This window comes from Apium graveolens, chromosome 2 (genome assembly GCF_009905375.1).
Source record: "Apium graveolens cultivar Ventura chromosome 2, ASM990537v1, whole genome shotgun sequence".
Lineage (NCBI taxonomy): Eukaryota > Viridiplantae > Streptophyta > Magnoliopsida > Apiales > Apiaceae > Apium > Apium graveolens.
The window spans coordinates 155,344,978-155,372,677 of record NC_133648.1 but is presented as its reverse complement, the minus strand read 5'-3'; positions in this window follow the sequence as shown (position 1 = coordinate 155,372,677).

The following is a 27,700-nucleotide window of genomic DNA, read 5'->3' as shown; positions in this document are numbered from 1 at the left end:
CATTACGGGCCTCAGACAGGCCACCCAAAGTCATATGATAATTGGCGATAAGAGAAGCCTGAGTGGTAGCATCTAGCAGTCCATGGGGTGCAGGTGGCGCAGACCCAGGAGATCCAAATGGATAACCAAGCACGGTATCAGGTGACAATGGTGCAGGAGATAAAGGTGGCATGTCCTCAGTAGGTGTTGGGCTCTGTACCGGGGATGGAACAGGAATTGGTGGAACCTCATGGATGTCTACAGGAACCTCTGCAAGAGGGTCTGATACTGGTATAATTGGTGTCGTGGAAGGCCCCACTCCTTCTACCCTCATTAACCTTTATTCCCTTGGTAACTCTTCATCCTCTAGTGCCACCCTCGCGGCCATTCTTGCTCTGGTAGTCGCCCTGACTACGGTCATCAATTCCTCAGCGGTCCTCTCTTCATTCTCATCAGGATCCTCCATGAGATCCTCCTTAGCCACAATCCTTTCCGGAATAACATCCTCAACCGCAACATTCTCAATATGAATCTCATCCGGTCCCTCATTAGGGTACTCCATCGGATTCACAATTTGATCTCCAGCTTGTAATAAAACATCCTCATGCTGATGCTCCTGAACCTCAGGGTTCGGTGCCCCGCTGCCCTATACGAGAATGAACTATGTTACTATCACGATATTTATAAGGGTTCCCGTAAGGGTTTTAACTGTCAGCACTACGTTAGGTAGCCCGACTACGAACTTGGCAAGAGTTCTTATTATCTTAGTGAACTTATTATCTTTACGTCACATCATCTCTGAGGTTTATAACGCTTAGCTCTGATACCACTTCTGTAACACCCCCAAATCCGGGGTCGGGGATCCGGGTTGTCACGAGTTCCATTTCCCTTAATAACACCCAATCTTAATAATTAATCAACTACTCTGTACTGTGACCCCACAATAAACACACACACCACAAGTTATAGTCTCAGAGATGAACATCCAAAAATAATCACAAGTCATTTTATTCCATAGTTATCTGCCAATACACCTTAAAAGGTTTTCTGAATAAATTTACATTTTCTTTGCCATTATTACAATTCATATTATACATGAGTCTGGTACATCAAAAGTTGAAAGCCTAGCCTATTGGTAGTTCCTACCTCAGCTACAGCGGTATCAACGCTTCCCGAAGACTGTAGAACATTTTCTAACCGCTTGCGAATCGGGAGCTTGGTCATGTTCATCTTGTCTATCTGATGTTGTGTGATGAAAGAAGAAGGCAAGGGTGAGCAACAAGCCCACCAAAATAATATATAATATGATTAACAATATATGAGCCTTCTCATAGTACTCATGAAAGTCTTGGTCAAAAGAAATGAACCAAGTTTGATATCTTAATGCGATAAAGTCGCAAAATATTCAGTATATATACATATATACTTTTCAAAATCTTGGAAGTCCTCTTCCATGCATAATATACACAAAGTTCCAGTTTATAACTGTATAAAAAAAATATCGTTGCAAGGTGATCTCATATATCTAACCTTGTCTCAACGTTTTTCTGAAAGTCTCTGTCATTCATAAGACAACCATTAACTAGATATAAGTTTAAAACGGTGAAGTTACAAGATACTCCAATATACTTATATCTTTTCCAAATACTACTTGAACTACCACCGTTCAAGTTATAATTAGTTTCAAAAGTTCATCACATAGATGAGGCTACAAGACCATATTTGAATAGATTAAATCTTTTAAAATATCATCAAAATAAAATGAAGTTATGAGATACTTCATTTGATGCAAACATCATATTGAAAACTTGACCCTGCCAACACTCAACAATCGCCCAACCGTAGCCTTTCTATCGAAGTGCCCTGGGTAGTGTTGCAGAAATATCCAATTGGATGATGAACTCATTACGGGAGTTTGCCGCGCCAGGAAGACCACTTACGATGATCAGTCGTAGTAGTGCAACCCCACCATTTTCTACATGTAGAGGAGAACCTGTCGGATTTACTTGTCAACCGAACACTGAACTCCTAAGGAATGGACCGCCTTAGCGGAACTTCCAGGCCATTTGGGCCAATATAATAAGGCTGGGCCGGCGCTACTCGACCACTTACGCCACTCCTAGTTCAGATGAAATCCATGACTCTGAAACGTAAAGCTCGTCCCCACTTTCCCCAAGTAGAAACTTGTTGATACGGCTCCACCAAGAAGTCGTATCTAGCTGGAAAGGAAAACTCACCGATATTTCCCAGGCGATGCCTGTTAATGGATTAACTTGTTCCAAGAATTTTACTTCCCGAGTGTTGGGTAAGTAATCAAAAACTCTTTTATCAAGACAACAACCTTGTTGCGAATATAAAATACACCAGAGAGCCAGATCCCTCCGGTTTTGAGCGAGTATTTAAATCCCCTTTTTAAAAGGAAGATCTTAAATATAAAAATGAGTTTTGGGATCCGCTCTAACTTTTGAAAATCATTTTAAAGACTTGAAAACACTTTAAAGAGTGTTTGGAATAATGCTGATTTAATAAAGTAAATCAGTCTCAATATAAAGAAATATCTGAATATTATTATTTAAATAATATTCCCATAAATAATAATTTAGGTAGAAGTTGGAAAACTTATACTTGAAATGAATAGTAAATAATCAAAGATATACTTATACGAAAGTAATATCTTTATTTGAATATCAAAAGTAAGTTTGATTATCGAACATTATTCTTTAATAAAATAAAGAATATTAATAAATAATAAGCGGAGTCATAATACCTCGAATGAATATTATAAATAATATTCATTAAATAAAATAAAGGAGTCATACATCCTCAAATGAATATCCAAGTAATATTCAATAAATAATCTAAAGGAGTCATAAGTCCTCAAATTAATATTCAAGATAATATTCATTAATAAAATAAAGTTATCGAATAAACCTTATTCGATTAATAGTTTTGAAAACTATAACCATATATATATATATATATATATATAAAATCTACTCGGGATCCTCGACTCTCAGTTTTAGAAAATGTTTTCACCTTTGGGTCCCTATACTAAGGGTATATGCAAATTACCGCTATTCTCTAGCATAGGTATTATCATCTGAACCAACAGATATATATGGCAAGAATACGAAACAGGAATGCATATGTACCATATCACATGCTACAATATATCGCAAGAATTTGCTAATATAACCATCATGCATCTATTACAAGATAATGAATATACAAGTGTATACTTCACAACAACAGTATAACGGGTAGAAAACTTGCCTGAGCGACTGAGGGTTACGAATGGCTCGGGACGAGTCTGGTAACCTATAAACAACAAGTAAGTTAGAATTAAACCAAAGTCACTTGTAAATCTATACTCTAACCAACTCAGACTCTAACGCTCGTTTTGCGCTTACGAATTCTCTTAAAACAGTCGTTTCTCCTAAACCGTACATCGGAATCAAACGAACTACATATCAAAACGAAGCTCGTAACATGAACTATCTAAACATGGAAATGGTCAAAATCTAGTAGGGAGTTCTCGGGTCCTAATGTTATGAACAAAAGCAGTCTAAAGTAAATCGGACTTTACGACGGCTATGTTTACGCGATTTCCCAAATTTAAACCATTCCAAATCCACCACAATTCAACCCCAATTCACAACCCAATCAAAACTCCATCCAAACTACATTACAACAGCCCCAAATCAACTCATTATAATCAATTTACTTAATCTTAAAACTTGAATTTAAACTATACTACATTCTTTAACCAAATCATAAGATTTCAACAATCCATTCACCACCATTCCAACCCAACTCTAAACCAACAATCACTAAGCTACTCTAATACCATATCAACCAAAATCATCCTAATATACAAACTAAAGCTAGGGTTTGGAGATGATATACCTTCCTTGAAGTGGTGTGAGTAGCTAGGAAGCCTTAGAAAGCCTTGAGGAGTCTTAGGAATGCTTGGATCTTAAAGGAAAAGCAAGAAAATCAAGTTAAAAACCTTGAAATCACTATTCATTGTCTTCTTCATTGATTTATTGGAGAAGATAGAGAATGAATGGGATGCTTAAACTCATAATATAGCCATAACTATGCATAAGGAACACTAGGGAATTATCTTACCAATTTAGGAAGCTTGGATCTTGGATTTTGAAAATTTTCCCTTTGAAAACTAGGAAAAGCCGAGAGCAATGTTCTTAGTGAAGAAAATAAAATTTTGTTTTGATGAAAAATGATTTGCTTGGCTTGGTGGATGTAGTTTTGGTTTTTGTTTTAGTTAATTACCTTTTTAGCCTTAAACTTTGTGTGGTTCTAATTCAACCACATTTCCTTCCTTCCTTTTGTCATGCTTATGTCATCATGTGGTGTCATCCTTCCCTCTTTGTCCTCTTCTCATTGGTTGGATGACATCATCCCCTCTAATCTCTTTGATTAACTTCCTAAATGTTTGCCTAATGACCGCTGATCTGTTATACGGTTCGCTTAACTTTCGTTTTCGTTTATCGTTTGAGGGATCATACCCGGGATCTTATTACTTAGGTTCCCTTAACCTTTCTCAATACATTATATTCCTTTTTATGATCCTCTCTTATAATCCTTTAATTTAAATCCTTTTTACCCTGTTACCTTATACTCAATTCTTTCCGTATCTAGTGGATTTTCCGGGAAAAATCAAAGTATTCGGAATTGGATTCTGACGATCTTTACATACACTTATATACCATATAGAATACTAAAAAAATCTCAGAATATCCATAACAGAATCCCTACATAGTGGGGCATGAAAAGTTTTCTCATTCAGCAAAAACACTATTCATAAGGGTTTCAAAAATTTCCAAAAATTGGGGTTATTACAAGTCAGATCCAGGATAGTCTAATAGTAAAGCGATAAAGCCGAGTGTCCAAGTTAATCCAAGGTCAATCAGTAATAGTGGTAAAGCTCTGCAAGGCAAGTACCCCTGACCATTCTTTTATGGTTCAGTATATGTGAATAGCTAATGTTTTAATCTCATAATGGAACTAGAAACATTTTAAGTTACGTATCCCATATATTTGAAAATGTTGTTTAAAATTATGTTTTTGGGAAAAGTAACTTCTGAAAACACCTATCTCTACATGTGATTAAAATAAAAGAAAGTTTGTGAATAGTGTGCTGTGACATAATGGTTTTAAAAAGAGATAGGTGACAGTGATTTTGGAAACTGGATAAAGGGACTGTTTTAATCCACCTATGCCGTGGAAGGTTTTGATCCACCTATGTCGTGAAATTTTGGAAAAAGGAAAAAGAGGAATTCAGTTGATCTATTGGAGTTGCGTAAGAGGCCTGTTATTCGGTAACGGCCCATCATGTGGTTGCGTAAGTGGCTAATTGGGTTGGGCATTCTGTTTAACCGATTAGTCCAGCGTAGGGGAAATACCTAGCTAGTCTTTTCCCAAGTTCCGGAACACATTCTATTTCTAGATGGCCGCTAGTCGCTGTCCGGTGAGGGTAGACTGATCAGCTATCTTCACCCGTTAAACGTCCAATAGACTTGATTGATTCAGTTTTGAAATTGTTTAACAAATCAACGTGTTTGAGACAGATGATTTTTGTGGTTCCAGTAACGGAACAAATGATTTTGGGTCCCCGTAACGGGACAAATGATTTTATGGTTCCTGTAATGGAACGGAAGGTTTGAAAATGAAAATAGCATGCTAAAAGAATTGAACTCTGGTATTTATACACAGCACACTACTACGTTTGTTTTGTTGGAAGCATGCTAGTTTTAATATCCAGTTATGAATATTTATTTGTTTTCTAGCGAGCTATGAATTCTGTTCCTATCACTGCTTTATCATAAAATATTTTACTTATTATTCATATAGTGGTACTGCTGAGCAATTGATTGCTCACCCTTGCAGAATGTTTTATATATGTGTTACAGATGCCTAGGAGATTCTTCCGCAATAGTCAGGGCAGAGTTCCAGTTCCTTTTGTGTCAGGCTCCTCTGAGGTAGTTGTGTGGACCAAAGATGGTCCGTTGAGTTGTTGTATTAAGACAGTGTTGTTCAGAATATTGTTATAAGTTGGTTTTGTGTTAAGTGTAACCTAAATCATACTTAAACCTGGAAAAGGTCTTGATAAAGGGGGTCGTAATTGTGTATTAATAATGTTTTGAAATATATAATATGTTTAGTATTATGGTTGTTGGTGACGTCAACTCCTGACCCCGGGGTTGAGGCCGTCAGTGGGTGTTTTGGAGTCATGATGTGTTTAGCGTTCATCCTACTTATAAGCTTGTGATTATTTTGGAGAAGAATAAGATATGGTTTTGATCTAGTGTTGGGAGTAAATCTGATTAGCAAAGCACACACTCACGTTTCTGTGGTTCTAAGTTAGTACATGGGATTTAGTTGTGCTCTGTTTAGAGGTATTGCATTCTTAGAGATATTGGCTTATTGATTTGATTATGGTTATTCCGAGGGGATCTTTGCATTGTCATTAAGTTGCATTCATTCATGTATTGTCGAGTCTGTTTATGCTTGAGGATAAGCATCGATTTAAGTTTGGGGCTGTTATAAGTGGATTTTATATGCATTTAGAACGCTTTATATCGGCTTAAGTTGATGACTTGATCTCAAGTATATGGTCTTTTTGATGCATTTTTGTTGAGTCTTTGCAAAGCTATAACCAGGGGCAGGAATGGACTTTTCTGTGCTTCTATGATGGAATAAGATCAGGAAATAAAGGGTGAAAGCTTTCCAGAGGAGCAGAGCAAGAAATAAAAAAGCAGATTTTTTTTGGCAGAAGGCAAGTGCGGCCGCCCTATACCTTGGCGCGCCCGCATTACTTGAACAGAAGGCTAGCGCGCCCGCAAAATGTCTTGGCACGCCCGCGCTAGGTCGTGCAGAAAAAAAAATCCTGGTTTGATTCTGATTTAAAGTTTCGTGCGGTCAAAGTAATCTGGAAGTATAAATATCAGAAGATATCAATCAAAAGGCAAGAACGGAAGGGAAAATAAAAAGTGGAGAGCACAAGACAGCTAAGAAGAAGAAGATCTAGTTCTACATCTTATTTTTGTATTCTTCTATTTAGGAGATACTTTAGATGCTCGTTTCGGATTTGTTTTCTAAACCTTAATACTTTAATATTCTCTTGTAGTATTCAGAACCTTTTTACTATCATGTTTTCATTGGAACCCATGATGACGAGCCGTTCGATTATGAACCAATCATTATCATGGGATTCTAACAAATTTATTTATGGAGTTTAGTAGTTGATTTCCTTAAAGTTTTCAGTGTGTGATGAATTATTGATTTCCTCGTATGGTTGTGCTTAATCTTCTTGGATGCGTATCTAACATCTAAGTTGTATTGTTAATCTCTATTGAATGCGAAAGTGGATATATGGGTTTAGAACTTGCAATGCTAGTATAGGTTTAACATGAATGATTCTTAATGTAATTTTAACCATCATACGCTGCCCTATGTGATCCCAATGGATAACTTGCTCTTAAACCGTTATATTTTCAAATCTTATAGACATATAGGGTCTAAACATAATTGGTGTCTGCCAGCTTCTATCTAATTTATGGATGCTGAGTGGTAGGGTATACGTATATTGAAAGATAGCGTGTACCAATTTCGTATTGTCTGATTAGTTATCATAACCGTCACATACTATGATTAAAGGCATAAACTCTGAATGAAGTATTTAATGAAGTTGGAATCCCATGTTTTATTTCATATAAGTAACTTGATTTTAATCTCTTAGTTAATTCATTCTAGAATAATTACTTATAGATAATCAAATTCAATTTGATACTTGTCTTAGCAGTGAATAATAATTAAACATTGTTGCATAAGTGCACATTCTGAATTAAACCAATCTCCGTGGGAACGAACTAAACTTAATCTTATACTACTTGTGACCGCGTACACTTGAGTGTTTTTGTGCGAACACTCTACACTAAAGTAGTGAGAGCAGTCACTTGAGCTGTAAGAGAGTCATTAGAGGCTTTAAGAGTGGAGACTTGTTGCTGTAGAGACTTGATTTGTAGATTGGTTGAAGTGGAGATTGGTTGTTGTGAGCTAGATGAGAGAGGAGTACCAAAAGTGGCTTCAACAAATTCTTTGATTCCCTCCATCAATAAGGCTGAGGGTTCATATCTGGCTTGATGGAGTTGGTACAACTTGACTCTTGTGTCATTGTTGGTAGCGATTTGATTTTGGACAACTTTATGAAGAGCCATAAATAATTGCTTTAAGTTCTTGATGCTTTGCTCCATACTAGCCACATCAAACCTGTCCATTTGCTCAACAAATGTGTTGAATTTATTTTTGATCTCTACCTGAGATGGCACAAGTTGATCAGGCTTATATTTCACCAACCTCCTGATCCTGTCTTGATGACTATCCAGTATCTGTTACAATTTATTACCAATGAGGTGGAAAGCTTTGAGTTGTGCCTTATAGACCTCTATAATAGCATCATATACTTCTTGTGGACTGAGAGTCTTGGCATTGCTTCCTAGGATGGTGACATATTCTTCTCTGAATCTAGCCAATACCTCATCCATTTTTAGACTAAAATCCTTAGATAGCCAAGAATCCACATTCCCATCCTACCCTGCTTCATTAAAAATCTTGTGCTGCTGTTTTTCAACATCTTCTTATATGACAACAAGATAGCCTGATAATCCTAATTGGACATGTCAGTTGTGAGTAACTATTGGGTAATGTTTGCAAGGCCAGCTAATTGGTCTACAAGGAGATCATTCATAGTAATTGGTTGAGATTGAGCATTCTCCAGCCATTGAGAGATGAGGTGAGAAGGTTGTTGAGTGGGGTTGGAGGTAGATGGGATATTTGTTTGGTTTGAGGTGGAGAGTTGTGAGGTGATAGGTAACCCTGTGATTGGAATCTAAGTTAGACTCACAGTGGAAACTGTGGTTGTGACAATGTGTTGTTCACTAGTAATGGGAACCTCCATTTGAATTGGAGGGGATTTGACTAGGTTACTATCATGTACCATGACCTCAAACCCTTATTCTTTTTGCAAAAAACTGGCACTTGAATGTGCTTGACTTGTCTCCCTAATAGTTGGATCATTGCCAATTTTACTCTCAGCTTCTATTGACAAAGTAATTTCAGCCAGGGTTTTGAGGGGAGAGGAACCTCCAATTGAATTAGAGAGGATTGAGATAGCTCCCCCTCAGGAGTACTACCCCCAAACCTTTCAATATTTGAAGATTGGTTTGCACTTGAAGGTGCTTTTGGTACTACCACAGGGTCTTCAGTAAAAACCGATGAAACCCCTATGTTTTTGTTGGTGTCATCAAGGTCTACCTCAGCTTATAGCCTCTCATCAACTAAATATGGTTCCTGAGTGGTGAGCATGGTCTCTTGAACTATTTCACTTGATTTTGGCAACACTTGAGAAGTGGATTCAAGTTTTTCATTATAGGTAAAAGAAATTTGAGAAATGAGATTAGTGATTTGAGAATTGAGTGTTGGAAGCTCACGCTGAATAGATGAGGGAGCTTCAAGAGATATGCTCTCAATGTGTGTGTCATCCTTATTTCTTTTTTCATGAACTTGAGTGTGCTCAAGTTGTTGTACAGACTCTTTACAAGGTGTACTAGGGAGAATGCTTTGTTCAATAGAGACACCCTATTCAGAGGATGCATCTAGAGTATGTTTTAATCCCTATTTTACAATTGCATCCTTTCGAGAAGATGGAGAGGTGGCCAATTGAGTGGTCAACTCAGCTTTCTTGGTCTTCTTTGGTTTTCTAACCAGGTGAGACTCAGGTTCTGTTTGTTCCTCACCACTCTCAGTAATTACTATTAAAGGTGCATTCTTTCTCTTCATTTTAATCACCTCACCCTTTTGAGAGGATGAAGTGGTTGGTTTCCTAGATTCTAAAGGTAATGAAGAAGGGGTCTTAGTTATGGAAGGCCCATGTTGGTGATCCCTGTTTGTACTTCCACGAGAACATGAGCCATAACTGTAGTAGATGTTATGTTTGACCTCATGTCAGGAAAAGGGTAATGGTAAGTTATGAACCTGTCTAACATAAAGTTAGTGATTCTTAGACTTACATGTACCTTACTCTTTTTAAGTAGTGGACCAAATAAAATTTTGGACATTTGTTTACAATTGCCTATTTTTGTTCTCTCAATACCATTAAGTAAATGTATGTGTTGAACCTTATGATTTAAAGTAGACATAATAAGCCTAGGAAAGAAAATTTCCTTATCTCTTATGGCCAAAGGCATTGTGAGCCTTGTGCTGAGTTCTTCCAAGATCAGAAGCCCAACATTAATGTGCCTGTTGTGAGCCATTGAGAACACCAGCTTCTGAACGACACTGGAGATATTGCCATACCCCGTCAGCCTGCAGGTAAAAGCTCTCACTATGGAATCAAACAGGAATGACCATTCTCTTCTCAGATGCTTCTTGTTCAAGCTAGCAAGGTTGATCATTTCACTGTAATTGATAAAGTACATGAATTTAGCTAGCTCATGTTGAGTAGGTGTTAGTGTTTATGCCCTAGAGACAACACTATTATGTTTATATTATGAAAAAATTGGATTATTAATCCTGATTATATGGATTATTCTTTAGTAATTTATTATATCTTTATTTTCTGCGATAAGATGTTAGATTAATAAATGTCCTTGGATTATGATATGTAATTTTATATCTCTAAGTACGTGACTTAGAAATGAGATTATGAGAATAGTATCGATATTCCTAAAGATCCCTAGTCGAGTATTATTATTAAGGGACAATAATAATGCATTAAGACTAGTGTGAATGTTGACTAATGATCACATCTCACTGATCATAGGTATAGTGATACTAAAGTCAAAACACATGCACATGTATTATATACATGGTGCTGGAAGACCCAATGTGAGATTCTACATGTCTGTTGTCACTACTAGAAATAGTAGATACGACATCGGTACTTAGACATCGGCACGTAATGCACCCGATGTTAAAATCATGTTTAACATCGGTTTAGAAAAAACGATGATGAATATGAATACTGACATCGGTTTCACATAGCAGGCGTTGTCTATGTTCAGAAATTAAAAAGGCCAAATATGTGCTTTTAGCTTTGACATCGGTTAATTTTGTTAACCGTTGTCTATGCTCTTTTTTTAAAAAAATAAAAATTTACTTGTATTTTCCCCCCTTTCCAGTACATTTTTCCCCCGTTTAACTTTACCAAAATTATTGTTCCCCCTTATACATTTCATTTCCCTCTTTCCAAAACCATCTCCCCTCTCCCCTCTTTCCCTGCAGGCCAGACTCTCTCTCTCTCTCAAACATCGATGGCAACTCTCTCTCTCTCTCTCAAACCTGAACTTTATCTCAAACACCACGACTCTTCCTCATCTCTCTTTTCTTTCTTTCTTTTCTTGCCACTCCCTTTTGTAAACCCTAATTAGAAACTAGTACATAATCGACACTGAAATTGGACCTGATTAGGAACCAAATCGAGCTTCAAATTGGTAAGGTTAGACCTAAATAGTGGCTTTAGAGCTTGGAAAGGGCCATGAGTTTCGTTCCAAAAATATAGTCGAGTTCTTGTGTACATCTCTCTCTCTCCCGTGCGCTCTCCCCCCCCTCTCTCCCCCCTCTCTCTCTCTCCCCTGTCTCTCTCCCGATCTCTTTTATTGTTAGTGTTTCAGTTTATTCATTTATGTTAAAGTACATTCTTAGCTAGCTAGTATAGTTCTATTATATATATATTTAGGGCTTACCTACTGCTTATATTTTCTACTCTAATTTGGTGAATGTGAGGTGCTAATTTTATCGAAATTAAAAATCTCTGTGTCTTCTCATATACAATTGGTAATGATTAGTAAGTTTATTGAGTACTAAATGAGGTGTTATGTTTTTTTATTTCTGTATATTTATATATGTTTGGGCTTAATTGTTATTTATTTAGGCTAATAGGGATAGGGGTGTGATATGGTTATTGGAAATAATTACATGAAGTTGAAGGTATAATGCTTTGTTTTACTGATATTTAGGTTTTGATATTGTGTAAAGAGGAACCTGAAGCGGTGGTGTCGCCTGCAATGATGCAGTACTAAGCAGTTTAAACAAGAGGTTTTTGATAAGGTTCATCTTGAATTCTATGTATTCAATGTATTTATTTTAACATAATTATCCAGTGGTATTCTTTGTAATGCAGTTACGTTTCTATAGAGGTATAACAACATGTTTTCTGATTTGAGCAGTCTGAAACATAAGCACATAGGATTGATTGGGTAAAAAAAATACAAGGTGTTATTGCTTCCCTTTTGAACTCTCAGTTGCGACAGGTCAAACTCTGTAAATTTTTTGCATGTCCTGTTTCACATTAAGCAATCAGATTGGCATTTAAATATTTACGTTTCTGACTAACATGAATCTTCTGCAGCTGAAATCTGGGGGTAACGAGTATAACAATACCTCTTCTGGATCACATGATGAAAGCGCAGACCAGAGTTCGAATCGAGAAGATAATGTGTCTAGGATCCTTAGAGAAATTCCTAGCAATGACATATGTGCAGAATGTGGTGCTCTTGAGCCTGATTGGGCGTCCTTAAATCTTGGTGTTCTGATGTGCATTGAATGCTCTGATGTTCATTGTAACCTTGGTATTCATAGATCAAAGGTACAGACAAGTGCCAAAACATAATTACCTTGTGTCTGACTTGTCTTTTGTTCCTTTACGCTTTGCGATTGGTCTGGGATAGTTAGATTGTTTCTGACTTGCTAATCATTTTTGGGTTGGGGTTAGTGATTCTTGTTACTAAGGGACCTATTAGGCAGCCTTACCTAAACTACTTGTGTATGAACTATTTGTGCTCTTGACTTGAATTTTTTGCGTTTAATAAGTGTTGACTAAAGCATAAGTTATAAACTACATTATAAATTCTGCATAGTACTGGAAGTTTAGAATGCGTATCTTGGAACTTATTGTTTAAAGGAAACTTCATCACTATGTTCGCATTTATGCTAATCCTGACTTCTTTTCCAACTTGCTTAAACACCTGTTTGCTTATACTTTACTCTACTCATATATGTACAATGCATAAGGATCAATTTTTCTGCACATTAAGATAATTACAAGCCACTAAAGTCTAATGCCATGTATTCTTTGATGATTATGTTTGAAATAAGATTAAAGATTGTTTATTCTTCATGCATAAGAAGTAAATTCATGCACATTAAAAAGCATGTTAGGGTATAAGTTTTATTGTCTAAATGACACCTCATTCTCATATTTCTACTATCTTTCTTGATCCTCATATTTTTGGCATGTTATTTGACCTGCCTGATCAAGGTAAATTTGAGTTAATGAGAAATTGAGAAATAATCTATTGATTTTGGTGGTGTGTATTATAATGTATTGTTGCTGCTATATTTATACACTGATATTTTTTTTAAAAAGGGGTATGTATATTAACTGATATCTTACAACTTGAATTGAATGCATTAAGTAGTAGTATAATAAATGTACTACTTGATTATTCTAATTATTGGATCCTCACTAATTAAGAATGAACTAGTCTACTTGGTTTGTCCTACACGTCTACAAATCATGTACCATGCTTTCTAATTTGTTAAAATTATATGTTAATCAGGTGGTACAAGTGATAATAGATTTTGATGAATTACCACTGGTATATTGGAACCTTCAAGTCAAAATAGACTATTACAAAGTCAGCTAGGAATGTTATGTATTTTTCCTTCTGACATTGTCCCTATATTATTATGCATGTCATTTTAGAAGTATCAGTGCACTCACTTGTACTTCATATATGTTCCTGCATAATGCACTTAACTTGCTTCCTAACTTATCTGCATTATACATGAATTAGGTGACCCAAGGTTTGATTAAGCTTGTAAATTTCTATTGTAATGAATGCCTACTGATGTGCTCTCTAGAGCATGTATCTGTTATCATTTAACTATTTTTTTGCTCAGTTTGCATATCATTCAGTATAATAGACTGTTATTATTTTACTTTTGATGTCTATTTGAAGACAGCTGGAATGGTGGAACTTTAGTTAAGGACAAACGGATTCTCACCAAGATAGATTACAATATTTCGCTAAGGGTGTCCTATATGTTAAGAACTTATATTGATCTGTGCTTTAAAAGTATAATCTCACACACTTGTTCCTGGTTAAAGTTGAATATAAATTGATTAACCAAACTAGTTGACCATACTTTAGGTGGCCTGCCTTTATTCTGTTAACATTAAACCTTAACTAGGTGAATCTCTGCAACTGATTGTGTTTATTGGCATATGTGCTAGATCTTTCCTGCAATAAACACTAAGGATGTAACAGATGATATTGGCTAATATATTAAAAGATAATATGAATGTTAATTAATTAGTCAATGCAGCTTATCTAATTGTCAACATCCTCTGTGATAATTTACATTGCATAATGTTAGAATGAAAAGTGCCTCCACTCTGAACACAGACATATTTTGTGAGAAATATATAGAATTGATAATTAAGGTGCTGGTCCTCGTAAACTTTTTGTGTGCTTGTTTCCTGCCTTTTTTCGAGATAGGTAATGTAGTATTCCCATTACCGCTGAAATCCTGATCTTTGTGTGCTGGTCTCCTGCGTATGTTAGACATCTTTAAGCTGGTCATGTTCTGTCAATTATCTCCTTTCTAGAATTTACTGCTACATAGCTTATAAATGAACTTTAGAAACTCTACTCTGTGGCAGTGTTCTTGGATCTGAGCCTGTTGGGAATCTTATATGTGCTAGCTATTATTTACTGACAGGTCAGGTCCATAAATCCAGATGTCAAGGTTTGGGAACCTACGATGTTGGATTTATTTCACACTTTGGGCAATGCTTTTTGTAATTCTATCTGGGAAAGTCTTCTTCAGGAAGATGGGTTAGCTTTAATATTAAATAAACGTGAAATTCACTGTGTCATTGGACTTTCTATATATTGTAAACGTATTGCTATCTTTTCTGTAGCTTAAGAGTTTCGTCAAGTATATCTATTTATCTTTTTGATACATAATTTTTCTTCCTTTCTTTATAACAGAGGCTATCAGGATCATCACTACTGATTTTGGAAAATAAGCAGGACATCACTACTCGTGTAATCTTGAGACAACATGACACCCTATATTTACTTTTCATATAGACAAAGCCTAGAGGTACTCAAATTGTTGCAACAATGACACCCTGGTTTTCCTTGTTTTACTTAAGTGTTCAATCTTCTTTTGCCAACATAATTCCGTGGCTACAATCATCAGGGTTTTATCCTTCAATTTTTTTTTATTTACAATTTATCCGATGAATCTTGGCTGGTGATTTGTCAGATACATGGCTCCAGAGTATGCATCAAGTGGCAAGCTGACTGAAAAATATGATGTTTTCTCATTCGGAGTAGTTCTTTTAGAGCTCATCACTGGGCATAAACCTGTGGATGGATCTCAGCCACTGGGTGACGAGAGTCTGGTTGAGTGGGTATGTTTCACCCTCATGAACCTCAGTACTGCTTTTCCATTTCATATATTTCCTACATTATATATAAGGTAAAAGGAAACATATTATTCAATATGTTTTCAGGGTCAAGTAATAAAGTTGCATCCAACTTTTACCACATTGGCTACGGAATTTGGGTGATATTTTGGCAATTGCGCAACATCATGATGTAATTAGTGGTACTTGCAAGTATTAGAGATGTTTATAATGTCGGATGTAATAACTAGGGAATTTGGATTTTATTATTTTTGGTTGGGATGTTTATTTTAGACTTGAATATATGTACAAATTGAGCTTGTTGTAGTGAATGTTAAGAAATCTGCTATCAATTTATTTTTATGTTTCTGTTGGATATTTTTGGATATTTTTTGTTGGGATGTTAGCATTGTTTGGTTGTTTTTTGTTGTAGATGCAATTGGTTCCTTGTGGTTGTAATAGTACCAGGATGACATGCAATTTACAGAACATTAACATCATATTGATTAATGTAAATCGATGTAAAAAATGTAACAAAGACATCAGGTAAAATAATATTAAATGAAAAAGAACTAAAAAAACGATGTGAAATAGTCATTTGACATCGGTTCCGAAAAGACACTCAATATATTTTAAGTCAAATAACAACGGTTAGAGAAATTGGCTGATGTTAAACAAAAAGATTTAACATCGGTTTCGTGAAGAACACCCGTATTTTATCCATCATTTCACATCGGGGGGCTAATATAACCGATGTGTGATCAAACATTTCACATCGGGAAACTAATCTAACCGATGTCTGATCTAGCATTTCACATCGGTTTGTTCAAAAAAATTTTAATTAATGGCTTTTAGAGCTTGTAGATTTCATGTTTTAATGGATAAATACCTCATAATATGCTCATATTCACCTAAAAATACTGTAATATAAGCTGAAATTTGTTGCAAAGATATCACATTTAATCTTAAAACCGATGTATAGCACTATAATAGACATCGGCTATTAACCGATGTCAAAGGCTGATGACATTTAACATCACACGCGAAGACATCGGTTCAGATTTTTTTTAACATCGGTTCTGAACCGATATCTGATCCCATATTTCTAGTAGTGTGTGTCATAAGTAATTCTCATAGTGATAATGATGTATTGGTCCTTAGACTTGAAATCATTATATTTCTATATGAGAATTAATATACTTTGGTTGCATTAAAGTTACCTTTGACCGGGTGAAGATAAAAGTGTATATTGGGTACATTATGAATCATATGAGAAATATGAATGATCTAGAAAGGATTTAACCTTCCTATTATAGGAGTGATATTATTGGCCTCTTGTTTGAGTTAGACTATGAAATGCATGGCCATGCTCAAATGTTGATTTGATGTTATAGTCTACTTACCGATCAAGGAAACCTGAATTAAATTATGAAAAGGATGACACATAACATGCCTCGAGTTTAATCTATAATATATGGTTAAAAGGATTATAGTACATTATACATTATACACAAAAGGTTTAATCGATCACCGATTTAATTATTATTACTTGGGTAACAATGATGTATTACTAGATGCCGCTCATTGTTTATGATTTTAAATTAGATTTAAAATTGTTGCCAACGTAATAATAACCTAAAGGGTCGCACAAAGTATGATCGGAGGATTATTTAATTTAAATTCGGATTTAAATTAAATGCAAGTAATTCGAATTATTTGTTATTAATTAAGTGTGACTTAGTTAATTAAATAAATAGGAAATTCGAATTTAATATTAAATCTGAAATTAAGTTATTGGATGATTAAGTGAGACTTAATAATACAATAATTAGAATTCCGAATTTAATAATAATAATAACTCTAAAATTAAGTTTAGGGTTGGAGGCCCAATAGCTCTTGCCTATATAATATCTTTTTCTAATAGAATTAGGGTTACACGTTTTGTTTGATAAAACATAAACCCTAGCAGCATGACGAAATATAGAGAGAGCAAGAAGGCGGCCTCAAGAACGTGCTAGTACACACCCATCCTCCGGGCGATCATACGTGTGGATACCTTCAAGGCGTAGATCGTTCCAGCGACGGGCTACGTGGTGATCATTCAAGACCTCCATCTTTCCATTAATGTTAAGCTTCTTAAGGTAAACATACTGAACTACGAATTAAATATTATTTTTCGCATGGATCCTGCGGAGGGTTTCGATTTTTTAAGAATTAAATTTACGTTTTCGTTGCGTTTATGTGCTAAAAACCCTTCAATGGCATCAGAGCTACTTGCGAAAAGTTTTTAATTCATTTATGTGTTTAACCGTTTTCGATATATGAGCATGTACGTGATTCGCCATGATTTGATGTTGATATAATATGCTTATATATGTATGGTTTTGAATATATGATATTCATGTGAGTTGTATTATCATAAGATGATTATGTAATCTGTATATATACTGATATATATATGATTTATGTTTGTTCTAATTATGAGAATCATATTAGATACGGATTCTGAATTGGCTGCTGCACATTTGCTGAAATCTGGGCCTGGTGTCTGATTTACGCAAACGAATACCCTATTTCATAGGTAAACGAGCGTCTGAACAAAACTGATAGCTAAAGATATCAACGACTCGTCTATAAGGCGTTTGACGTCGTTACTGCCCGTAAACAGTGATTCTTGTTTTTCTGATTTGATTCTGATTTTTCTGATATTTGTCATATTTTTTTTATGATTAGATCATGGATATTATGATATGTTAAGATCAGATTATGTGTTTTAACATGCTTTTATGTGTTGTATTAGCATGGTGGATGGTTATGGCCTTTCGACCTTAGTGTAATGGTTTTGGTTTTGGTTTTAAATACGACTTGCATGTCGTCAATCATGTAATGTAACTCGAGTTATTCTTGTAAGTTCATTAGATTAGTTTTACTTTCAATCATGTAATGTAATTGAAGACCCAAGAAGGCTATCCAATGGAGGTGATTCATATAAGAAGACAAGATATACAAGGAGTCTAAACAAAGAAGAAGACGAGGCATACAAGAAGTCTAAACAAAGAAGAAGACTTATGTAATAAGTAGTTGTATTTATTTCCATCACCACATTAGATTGACCTTGATTCTTATCATTAGCTTGATAAATATCACATAGGATGGGGCCATAACCAAACACATTTACTACATTGCACTTTACATATTGATGTATGAATGTATGTATAGAATAGTTAATGATGCATGCTTTAATTAGATTAATCATGCATGAATGTATGTATTAGATACGTCACAAATGCCATGCCTAAACAAAATAAAATATGTAACGACTCAAGATTTTAAAATTTACAAACGATTATGAGATTCTCGTGTTTATGAAACACGGAATGAAATATGAATCTTCTTTATTTCCGACATGGGACGATTTTGTCAACAACGGGTTCATAGAACTTGTAAGGCTGTGGGTTTTAAGCGAGACCGATGTGACTCCTCCACTACCTGGAAATCAAACCATTGACGAGTATTGATTTGAAGTATTTTATTCAAGAAAAAATTGGGAATCCCTTTATGATGGGATCATGATCGTTATAATACTAACAAAACCCTAATATTTATATTAAGTTATTTAGATGCCTTCCAATATGTCTAACGCGGTAACCCCTAGATCGATAAGGAGTGGGTTCGCCAGAGCGAAGTACTCCCATCTATCGTGGGACGGTGTGTTGACGTATATGATACTTTTAGACCTTTGGGTTTTAACTTAACTAAGTTACCACAATAGGATTTTGAACTTAAAGGCATAGAGTTTGGTGAGGTTTATTGGATAAATAAGAATAAATGTTGTACCACTAAACTATCCAAGAGTTATATAGTTGATATAATTGACAAATGTTGTCTACCTTATTGAATCATATTTTAGGGGTAAAGCCAAAGCTGAACTAAAACGTTGTGAAAATTTGGATCTTGGCTCACTAGAAAGTATATAAAAGATACTCTTTCCGAATTAATAGTTAGGTCTATTAATTTGATAAAATAGTAGGAGATATATATTTTGAATATATATGAATAATCACTTGAACATAATTTAATAATCATCTGCAAACTAATTTATCTTATGCATTTTAAATATTGTAGATATCAAATGGCAATCAATTCAAACAACTTCTCTGTGCGATCAGTCCTTGAGAAGGACAAGCTGACAGGAACAAACTTCCTTGACTGGCAGAGGAACTTGAGGATTGTCCTCAAACAAGAGCGCAAGCTCTATGTCATAGATATCCCTCGCCCTGCATCTCTCACTGAAGGAGCATCCCGTGCTCAACATAATGTTTATCAGAAACATATCGACGATGACACGGATGTTCAATGTCTCATGTTAGCGACCATGAGTACTGAACTTCAGAAATAACATGAGAATATGTATTCTTATGATATGATTGAGCACCTTAAACGTATGTTTGAAGGATAGGCTCGTCAGGAGAGGTTTGATACTTTCAAATCGTTGCATGCATGTAAGCAGGGAGAACGTGATCCGGTTGGAACGCATGTTCTAAGGATGATTGGGTATATTGAGTACCTTGCCAAGTTAGGTGCCCAAATTTCTGTGGAGCACCAGATTGACCTAATTTTGCAATCTTTAAACAGCAGTTATTCTCAATTTGTGATGAATTACAATATGAATGAGATAGATAAGAACCCCACCGAACTGTTGGCTATTTTGAAAACTGCTGAGACAAACGTTCAGAAGACATCCCCTGCTCCCATGTTGATGGTGAATAAGGGGAAGGCCAAAGGAAAGAGTAAATGGAAAGGCAAGAGGAACATGGGATCTAAATCGAATGCCAATCCGAAACCTGATCCGACCAAGGCTTTGAAGCCTAAAGGTGGTGTTCCAAAGGTTGGTGATTGTCACTATTGCAAGAAACCAGGTCATTGGAAGAGGAACTGTCATGCTTATTTGGAGGATCTGAAGAAGAAGAAGGTTGTTGTTACTGCTTCTGATTCAGGTATTTATGTTATTGAAGTCAATTTGTCTACTTCTACATCTTGGGTATTAGATACTGGATGTGATTCTCGCATTTATATAAATGTGCAGGAACTGCAGGGAAGTAGGACATTAGCGAAGGGAGAAGTCGACCTACGAGTTGGCAATGGAGCAAAGGTTGCTGCTTTAGCTGTAGGGACTTAACGTTTATCGTTGCCCACTGGGCTTGTTTTAGAAATAGATAACTGTTTTTACGTGCCTGCGATTTGCAGAAACATTATTTCGGTTACTTGTTTGGACAAGAAAGGTTTTTTGTTTTTGATTCAGAACAATAGTTGTTCCTTTTCATTCAATAATGTTACCTACGGGATTGCACGTTTGTTTAATGGTTTATATGTTCTTGATATAGATACTCCTGTCTATAACATAAATAATGATAATAAACGTATTAAGATGAAAGACTCAAATCAAACATACCTTTGGCATTGTCGTTTAGGTCACATAAATGAGAAATGCATTTCCAAATTACATAAAGATGGTTAATTGGATAAGTTTGATTTTGAATTATACGAAGAATGCAAATCTTGTCTCATTGGCAAATTGGCTAAAGCTCCTTTTACCGGACAAGGTGAAAGGGCCACCGAACGATTAGGACTTATACATAGTGATGTATGTCGTCCAATGCGTATGATGGCAAGAGGTGGCTTTTACTACTTCATTACTTTTACTGATGATTTCAGTAGATATGGATATGTGTATCTTTTGAAGAATAAATCCGATTCTTTTGAAAAAGTTTAAAGAATACAAGGCTGAAGTGGAAAAGCAAACAGGGGAAAGTATAAAAGTTCTACGATCAGATCATGGAGGAGAATACTAAAGCCTCGAGTTTAAAGGTTTCTTGAAGGAGTGTGGTATCGTATCACAACTTACTCCTCCTGGAATGCCTCAATGGAATGGAGTTTCTGAGAGGAGAAATCGTACCTTGTTGGACATGGTGCGATCGATGATGAGTCTAGCAGATCTTCCAATAAGTTTCTGGGGTTATGCTCTAGAAATGGCTGCATATACACTAAACCGAGTTCCAACTAAATCGGTTCAAAGACTCCATATGAGATATGGACTGAGAAATGTCACAACATGTCTTTTATGAAAGTATAGGGATGCGAAGCATTTATGAAAAGCTTGGTGTCTGACAAGCTGGGACCAAAATCGGATAAATGTTATTTTATGGGATATCCTGAAGAAACTAAAGGGTATAGTTTCTATAATCCTACCGAGAACAAAGTGTTTGTTGCTCGAACCGCTGTATTTCTTGAAAGAGATTTACTTTCAAAGAAAATTAGTGGGAGGACTATAGATCTTGATGAAGAATGAGTTGTATAAAATAATATTGAACCAGAGTTGTAAAACGGGCAGGAAGTACATCAAGATGTTCTTGCTCCGAAAACACATGTTGTTTATAGATCTAGTAGGGCTCGTCATGAGCCAGAGAGATATTATGGATTTCTCTTGACTCAAGATGAGTATGTAATGCTCATAGATAATGATGAGCCTCTTACCTACCAAGATGCAATGAACAGTCCAGACTCTGAGAGATGGCTAGAGGCCATGAAATCCGAAATGGAATCCATGTATCAAAATAAAGTATGGACTTTAGTTGATCCACCTGAAGGGGTAAAACCTATAGGGTGCAAGTGGGTTTTCAAGAAGAAAACTGACATGGATGGTAAAGTACAGACCTATAAAGCGCGACTGGTGGCAAAAGGTTTCAAACAAGTTCATGGTATAGACTATGATGAGACCTTTTCACCAGTTGCTATGGTCAAGTCCATCAGGATTTTGTTAGCAATAGCTGCTTACTACGACTATGAGATTTGGCAAATGGATGTCAAAACCGCTTTCTTAAATGGGAGCCTTGAAGAGGATGTATACATAATACAACCTGAGGGTTTTGTCGATCCCAAGTTTGCTATGATGGTCTATAAGTTGCTTCGATCTATTTATGGATTGAAGCAAGTCTCAAGGAGATTGAATCATCGTTTTGATGAAACAGTCAAAGAATTTGGCTTTATTGAAAATGAAGATGAACCATGTGTTTACAAGAAGGTTAGTGGGAGCCACGTGGCATTCCTAGTACTATATGTAGATGACATATTACTAATAGGGAATGACATACCTTCTCTACATACTGTTAAGACTTGGTTGGGAAATAGTTTCTCGATAAAGGACTTAGGTGATGCTACATATATATTAGGGATCAAGATCTATAGAGATAGATCAAGGAAATTAATCGGCCTAAGTGAGAGTACATACATTGACAAAGTATTGCATCATTTCGGGATGCAAGAAGCAAAAAGAGGATATGTCCCAATGTCTCATGGGATATTGATCTCAAAAGACAACTGCCCTAAATTATTAGATGATAAGGGCCTTATGAGCAAAGTTCCATATGCTTCGGAAATTGGATCTATAATGTATGCGATGATATGTACTCGACCTGATGTTTCGTATGCCTTGAGCATAACGAGCAGATACCAGTCTAATCCTGGTGAGGGTCACTGGACAACAGTCAAGAATATTCTTAAGTACTTGAAAAGGACTCAAGATTCATTCTTGGTGTATGGAGGAGATGATAAGCTGGTTGTAAAGGGTTACACTGACGCCAGCTTTTAGACAGACAGAGATGATTCAGTATCTCAGTCAGGTTTTGTGTTTTGCCTTAATAGAGGTGCTGTAAGCTGGAAGAGTTCAAAGTAAGAGACAGTAGCTGATTCTACAATGGAAGCTGAGTATATTGCTGCCAGTGAAGCAGCCAAAGAGGCTGTTTGGATACGTAAATTCATAACGGGACTTGGTGTGGTTCCATCGATCACAGATCCAGTTGATCTTTACTGTGATAATAATGGAGCCATCGCGCAGGCTAAAGAACCAAGGTCCCATTCCCGGGCAAAGCATATACTTAGGAGATATCACCTCCTTCGAGAGATTAATGAAAGAGGAGATATACATATATGTAAAGTGTATACTGATGATAATGTTGTAGACCCACTGACTAAGGCTTTGTCGCAGCAAAAGAACGAAGGTCATACTAGTTCCATGGGTATTAGATACATAGGTGATTGGCTCTAGTGCAGGTGGGAGATTGTTAGTGTTTGTGCCCTAGAGACAACACTATTATGTTTATATTATGAAACATTTGGATTATTAATTCTGATTATATAGATTATTCTTTAGTAATTTATTATATCTTTATTTTCTGCGATGAGATGTTAGATTAATAAATGTCCTTGGAATATGATATGTAATTTTATATCTCTAAGTACGTGACTTAAAAATGAGATTATCAGAATAGTATCGATATTCCTAAAGATCCCTAGTCGATTATTATTATTAAGGGACAATAATAATGCATTAAGACTAGTGTGAATGTTGACTAATGATCACATCTCATTGATCATAGGTATAATGATACTAAAGTCAAAACACAGGCACATGTATTATATAAATGGTGCTGGAAGACCCAATGTGAGATTCTACATGTCTGTTGTGTCATAAGTAATTCTCATAGTGATAATGATGTATTGGTCCTTAGACTTGAAATCATTATATTTCTATATGAGAATTAATATACTTTGGTTGCATTAAAAGTTACCTTTGACCGGGTGATGATAAAAGTGTATATTGGGTACATTAAGAATCATATGAGAAATATGAATGATCTAGAAAGGATTTAACCCTCCTATTTTAGGAGTGATATTATTGGCCTCTTGTTTGAGTTAGACTATGAAATGCATGGCCATGCTCAAATATTGATTTGATGTTATAGTCTACTCAACGATCAAGGAAACCTCAATTAAATTATGAAGAGGATGACACATTATATGCCTCGAGTTTAATCTATAATATATGGTTAAAGGGATTATAGTACATTGTACATTATATACAAAAGGTTTAATCGATCACCGATTTAATTATTATTACTTGGGTAACAATGATGTATTACTAGATACCGCTCATTGTTTATGATTTTAAATTAGATTTAAAATTGTTGCCAACATAATAATAACCTAAATGGTCGCACAAAGAATGATTGAAAGATTATTTAATTTAAATTTGGATTTAAATTAAATGAAAGTAATTTGAATTATTTGTTATTAATTAAGTGTGACTTAATCAATTAAATAAATAGGAAATTTGAATTTAATATTAAATCCGAAATTAAGTTATTGGATGATTAAGTGAGACTTAATAATACAATAATTAGAATTTCGAATTTAATAATAATAATAACTCTAAAATTAAGTTTAGGGTTGGAGGCCCAATAGCTCTTGCCTATATAATATCTTTTTCTAATAGAATTAGGGTTACACATTTTATTTGATAAAACATAAACCCTAGCAGCTTGAAGAGATATAGAGAGAGCAAGAAGGCGGCCTCAAGAATGTGATAGTACACACCCATCCTCTGGGCGATCATTCGTGTGGATACCTTCAAGTCGTAGATCGTTTTAGCGATGGGCTACGTGGTGATCATTCAAGACCTCCATCTTTCCATTAACGTAAAGCTTCTTAAGGTAAACATACTGAACTACGAATTAAATATTATTTTTCGCATGGATCCTACGGAGGTTTCAATTTTTTAAGAATTAAATTTACGTTTTTGTTGCGTTTATGTGTTAAAAACCCTTCAGTAGGAACCTCCTCCATGTTACTAGTAGGGATTCCCAGAGCCTTGTTGACATCATCCACATTAAATTCCTCTTCTTGGCCTTGGACTGAGAAGTTTACCACCAAGGATGTAGCTTGATTCTCATGCACAACTATCCTAACCATAACAGAGTTCTAAAAACCATTGAGAATATACATGTACAGAATAGGATTTGCAGTTAGAGCACCTGGAAAGTATGTCTCAGATAAAAACATGACAAAGCTCTTGAAGCTGTCAAGAGCTTGTTTAGCATCTGTAAAAGCTAGGTAGTTGGTACCATCCTTAGGGATAATAGCTCTAACAATGTTTGATGCTATTATAGTTGTTTGAATTTGAGTGGGTAAGAGATTTGAAAGAGAAAGAGCTCGAAATGAGAGATAACGGTTAAGATTTGCAAAATCTAAGTCACTTGAGATCTTGAAAGCGTAAAGAGGGGTTATGTCAAGATGTCTGGGTATTTATAGAAAAAGGTAAATGACTTGTCGAGAAGAAGAAATAAATATTTGGCATTTGCTTATCGAGAAGTCATGTGGAAGAATATATACATATCGATATATCATTTTCCTGACACTTATCGAGAACTAGATAGTGACTTATCGAGATGTCAAATAAATACCTAGTTTGTCCAGAATGGATTGAATTTTTCCAATTTTTATTTGAGTAAATCAAAATAAAATTAGAGATATTTTATGTCAAAATTATTTTACTAAAATAATTTATTAAATTAAATTATTCAAGTTCTAATTTATCGAGAAGTCTAAAACTGATACTTGTAAAGAACTCTATGAATTATCATATGTCAAGATCTCTTCAAGATTTGTCGAGAAGTCATAATGAGGCTTGTCGTGAAGTCCTTCGAGAAGTCTAGAAAGAGACTTATCGAGAACTATATCGAGAAGTCTCAAAATGACTTGTCGAGAAGTCAGTTAGACTTATCGAGAACTCAGTTCTCTATATACTTTTGTTCTTTTTTTGGTTTTGTCTTATGTTAAGTTCACATAATGAAAATGTAAATTAATATTTAAATAGTTTCCTTAGAATTTGAAAAATTCCAAGCTAAATTTTGAATTTTGAAAAATAAATATACAGAGAATTCTGAAATATTTTGATAGGCCCTTAATCAACTGTAGAGGGGGGTGAATACAATTAATACAATCAATTCGATAAAACTTCAACAGAATCAACAATTTTTATATTAATTGATAAAAACTTATTACAAACGTACTCTCTCAAAAGGATGAGCAAATATTAGTGAGAGCTACTAGGTTATGCGAAAGATATAACAATGTCGTAATGCTTATAGCATGAACCTAATCCGTACTTTATATAGAGCACAGCTACATAATGTAAAAGGAATCCTATTCTATTAACAACAAGGAAACCTAGACAATGCTTCTGAGATAAAGTCCTTCATCACCTTGAGTTCCTGTATCCTTTTTCCTTATCGAAGATCAACTGATGTGACAAATATTGATTACATCATCCGTTTACACATTATCCGTTGATATCATCATCCGTCAATATCATCATCAGTTGATATCATCATCATCCATTGATACATAAGTTCTGATGTGAACTTCTGATAGTTTCTGTTTGATATCATCAATTGCTTCTAATAATCTCCCCCAACTTGTTCATTTTGGAAATATGAACAAGTTCCAATTGATGATGTCAAAACTATCTAAATGCAGGAATCAAGTATGCATATTCAATCTTGCTTCATTGAATATCAGACTTTACTCTTCCTTCTGAACTACTTTTTTAACTTGAGCAATGTCAGCGGTTAATTTCAGTTCATCAGCCCAGTAAGCTCCATAAATCATCCTTCTTTGGTGAGCTTGGCTGATTTCTTCTTCTTCACATTTTTTTCAGTATCATAAGCCTGAACTACTGTATAGATTGGATCTATCATCATTTGAGATTTGTTTTCCTCAGATATTGTTTTCTTCTTTGCAACAGCTTTGGCTTTAGACTTTGAAATCTTTGACTTCTCTCCTATCTTCTCTTTTCCTTTAAGCTTCTTGTCAGCAGTTACAGTAACTTATGATTTGAAATCTTCTTCCTGAATGATTTCCCTTATAACTATACCTCTGGTTGGTCTGTTAGAAGGATCATCTTCATAAAGTACTTGAGAAACAACAACAATATCAGCATTTTTTGTCTTAATAGAATTTTTAAAGTCTTCCTTCATTTTCTTTAGCTGTTCAAGATCAACTACATGATTTTCTTTTGCAAATATTCTTCTACTTACCTCAGAATCGAATTATTGAATCTTTGGATCCTTGTAGAATAGAGTTGTCTTTCTTCCTTTAACTTTCAGAGTGTGAAGATATTGGCTTACATCAGCACCAGCTTCTTTCTCCAGAGTACATTGGTCTTCATCAGCAACAGTTGTGACTTTTGAAGATTGTTGCATTTTAGTAGTCACAGTCAATTCTTCAACTCTTCTTTCATTCCTCTTACTAACTCTTCCTTGTCTAGACTGAAATCTAGTGATTGCTTTTGATGAACCACTAACTCCTACTAATTCTTCACCTCTT